This window comes from Dipteris shenzhenensis, unplaced genomic scaffold (assembly GCF_047967505.1).
Source record: "Dipteris shenzhenensis isolate YYH24624 ecotype China unplaced genomic scaffold, Dip_SZ_1.0 scaf0107, whole genome shotgun sequence".
In the NCBI taxonomy this organism is placed as follows: domain Eukaryota; kingdom Viridiplantae; phylum Streptophyta; class Polypodiopsida; order Gleicheniales; family Dipteridaceae; genus Dipteris; species Dipteris shenzhenensis.
Genome location: NW_028239413.1, coordinates 22801 through 27360, shown reverse-complemented (window position 1 = coordinate 27360; position 4560 = coordinate 22801).

The window sequence follows — 4560 nt, the reverse complement described above, 5'->3', positions numbered from 1 at the left end:
ACAGAAACCATCGAGAAGAGGCGATTTGAGGCCAACCGCGAGAGTCCGCAATGCCGAGCTCGCCCCAGACGTGAGCTTGACTTCACCCACCTTCCATTGCTTTGGTGGCCGCCTCACGAGATACACTCGTTTCTGGATTCGTTCTGAAGAACGCTTTGCAGAACGCGCAAAGCTGCGGGGCGTTGGTCCCACACCCAGTGTTCGCCTATCCAAATAACTGACCCGAGCAGGGCGACATAAAGATGTTGTTCGCAAGCTATTACAAGTAACTGCCACACGTGTTTCTTGGTCGAACCATATCGCTGACCATGATCAGCATGATGCTCAAGATCTCAAACCTGAACCGTACCTGCGATCGAAGTTCCGACCGCCATGTATTGGAATAGTAGGTACCCAGGGTGTTGGCGATATCGGGGAGTCGAAGCCGTGCCTTCTTCATCGGATCGCAATACTCATACTGGTTTCCAGGTGCATCAAAATTCTTTGTGAAGGTGGTCAATGGTGGAAAGCCACTGACCGGACGGCGTGGCACGTCTTCTTGCCGAGAAACGCTGAACGGATCCTCAGTCTTAGCAAGAGGGCTCATCAATCTCTTCAATTCCAGGTTATAAATGTCAACTCCTGTGAAGACTCTCGATTCGGCTTGTGGTGCAGGCCGAGGCTTTATATTGCTTGAGAGGACTTCAGGCCGGCGAAAAGACGGTGCAAGATGTGTGTTGGCATCGTCGCTCGACTAATACCAAAGTGCACGCGACCTGCGAAAGGGTGAATACTCGTAATGGCAACGATTGGAGATGGGGATGGCTTACAAAGTGTAGTCGTTTTTAGCTTTCTGCGACCATGTAGATTGCTCGATCTCGACGGTCTATTCGATATCACAGCCGATCGCATAGCTGATTGCAGACACTGACATCACCGCTTCCAGGGCCGACTGGGGAAAGACCGGTTTGTGCTTTCGATCTCCCGCAAAGCTCGTCATGGAACACATGAGATGCTAGATGTCCTCAGATGTGAAGAACTGCAAGCTTCGTCAGAACCATCTTCAAGGTGTTGAAGCTCCTCGAGTATCTGTTCTGGACATCGACGTTCTTGGCTTTCAACAGCGCTACCTCCAGCGCCTCCGTCCTCTACAACTCCGTCCCATCCACCTCCAACGCCTCCGTATTCTATACCTCCATCACATCCACCGTCAACAACGTCCCCTTCTCCTCCAACAACGCCCAAAAAGTCCCCTCCTCCTCCAACAACGCCAAAAATGTTCCCTCCTCCTCCAGCAACGTCAAAACCGTCCCCTCCATCGCCAACATCGCCATGTTCCCCTCCTCCGTCTTCCCCGACCTTAACAGCGAGAATATCGGCCGCGCTGTGGTCCACTCATACCCGATCTACGACGTGCATAAGACTCGTATCACCATCGCAGAACACGTCTGAGCAGGTGCGGGTGAAGGGGTGTTGGCGCGAAGCAGTGAGTTCTCGTGCGTTGGCAAGCGATGGTTTGCGTCATTTCGTTTGGTACATGTATGAATGGTAGGCAGTAGTGGGCGGCATATTCATTCCAGCGCGTGATGAGGTTTGCATATAAGATAGCAATGCTGCTTGCTGCAAGAGTGTCGTCGTTGGCGGGGAGCCGAAGTCGGCAACCCTACCCTAAGCGATGGATAATCCGGCTAGTGCCAACCTTGTCCGGTCGCGTCAACGCGCGCTCGTTCTCGTCCTCCGCTACCAGCAACACATCATCAATCAATCAATACATTGACGCTCTCGTCCATCAAGTCCCGCCTTGGCCGTCCCACTGCAGCATCTTGTTGCCTGCCGAGCATCAGCTGGGGAGTAGCTCCTTCCCTCGGACACGCCGTACCCTCGGCGTCGAGATGGAGCGCAGCAACACCACCACGTCCGCATGGCACTGGTCAACGCTCGCAGAGCGCATGGCACAGCGGTATCCGATTTCACGAGTTCGACTGGCCTGCGCATCACGTCAGGTGAGCAGAATCCTGTGAGCAGTCACGTGGAGGTCATCCCCCCTCTCTCATTCTTCAACTTCCTTCCACACACCCCATCACACTACAAGCCAGGACGATACGCATCGAATGCTCTGGAACACACGCATGCCGTCGTAGCGCCCGGACGGCTATCTGGGTGAGATTGTGTGAATCTACGTCTCAACTCTTCATCTCGCACGCCGATAGACGCCGGTATCTTCCTCGATCATGACTACGACTTCAGCTACCTTTGCAGAGCGCATACGCGATGTGACCGATGAAGACCTGGTCCTAATGACACGCACCCGCGACCAGAAAGAGACTGCGACCCGCTCCCGTGTCCGTCGGCAAGCGTTCGAGAACGACAAGGAAAACGCCATCGCAGCGAATGCTTGGGTGAACGACGGCATCGAAGCTGAGCGGGAGACCATTTTCGCGCCCAGCACCACGTACGAAGCCAAGACGATGAGCTTTCAGAAGGTCACATCGACATTCATTGAAGGCCGATTAACGACTCATTGCACAGTCAGACATTTCCTCGATGGCCACCTCCACAAGAAGTTTCAGGTCGAAGTCAGCTGTTGCTATGATTGCAATCGTGGAAATGGAGAGTTTCCCTGTGATTCATGCAAAGCTCGCGCCGCCAAAAGCCACGCTCAAGTGACGTGCCGGACGCCGTGCCCTGTCGGTGATGGCATCCTGGTGTGGACATTTGAACGCCCTCAAGATCAGCCGCCTGCGAGAACGGAAAGCAGTCAAGGTGTTTCACTGATCCAGGGCATCAGGGAAAGAAGCGGACGTCCGGTCCAACAAGCTCTCATAGGGCATAGCGACCATTTTCCTGATTGCATCACATCCGCGGTTTATGTCCCACTTGTGTTGGAAGCCGGGAAAGCGGTCAGAGCGCGAGACGACGAATACGTGGACGGATTCTCCGTCCTGGCTAAGAGTCTTGAACGGTTTGAGAGCGATACCCGAACGCCAGACAGGTCTTACCAGCTCACTCACACCGCTGAGCGTGGATCTTGGATGGTGTCTGTCCTTGACGGCTCGAGTGGGTATGCACGTCCAAGTGTCTGGACTTTCAACCCTCTTTTGACATACGACGAGGACATCACGTCTTACACTGAAACGATGCTTCTGATGGAGCGCTTGTTCCCAAGACATGTCGGCCAAATCAACACCCGGCTTGTACGTTGTGTTCCCGCTGTTCTACGAAGATTTGCTGACTTTGTGACCAGCTTGACAGCTTTCCGTTCACGTACGACCCCGATTACCATCCATTTCTCGCGGCTGCGGCATTCGTTATTCAAGATCTGGCGGGCGATCCGAATCCATTCGATCTTTTGAACCACAACATTGTTGCAAGACTTCTGTCCGCCTCCCTGTGTTCTCATGCGATCGAGAATGGACATCCAGGGCTACCAATGAGGGCAGGTCGGCATCCAGACGACGTGATATCGGCGGTGAAAGATAGTAACAGCATCGGCGAGACCGATCGCTTGGAAACATGGGAGCTGCTGCTCAGAGACACCTCCAGAGTCGTTGAGATTCTGTCTCGAGCATGGGATGTCACGCAGCAAGCACTCCTCCGCGACCGTCAAATTCAGACCGTCAAAGGCCAGGCTCACCTGAGAGCAATCTTTAACGTGCTTGAGCTCTTCCGCAGAGATCTACCTGTGTGAGTAATATCCGTGATCCCGTTGCCTGAACTGTACTTATCGACGACACCAGTTATCGATTCGAATTGATGCAATCGAAGAGACAGCTTCGCGGAGGGCTTCTTTGATTTTGGCACGGCTGTCTTTTGAAGGGTATCGTATCTCCCGAGCTCGTACGACTCGTTCTAAATAATTTGGCAGGAAGACTGGCCAGTTCTGAGGGGACCCAGACATGTGCTCCGAGCTCGGCTGCGGCAAAACTTTGAGAAGTATTTTTGAAGGTGGCTTCCGGGGATGTGTCGCTCATCTTGACTTCACCGAGGGATGGGAATATCAACGTGGTGGCCAAAGTGGTGGAGTAGTGGCCAACGAAATGGCAAACCAAATGAAACAGAACCGAGCTCTACAAAGTGTGCGAGCAGCGAGCCATGCTTTCCGACTGCATCTCTCTTAACTATTCACGTTTCTGGATTTCCACTCGTTGAGTATGGCGACGAATGTGTGGAAGGCCTCGGACCATGAGTGCATGGATTCCTTGGCTCGGCGATCGTGTGCCTACAATGACGCGCTTTTGGTGGTGTCTCAGATGGTGCATCATACGCATGACATGGCAACTGGACATTCTCAAAAGCGACTCAAGCTTTCTGTCTTTTTGCCCGCGAGCGGGTACACCGGCTCAATCTCAACATCTGGGCGACCAAACCTTTTGGCGCGGGATGCCAAGGCTTTCACGTGCTAGCGCGCTTCCTTGGCGCCAATCAGAGTTCAGTCGCCGTTTGCCTTTTGCTTCACCACACCTCGTTGACACCAGCACCATCGTCACCACTCACTACATCCCCTGGCCGACCGTCACAATATGACTTCCAAGGGCGCCATCGACGAGCTTGATCCCCAAGGAGATGTTGTTTTGCGGTTGG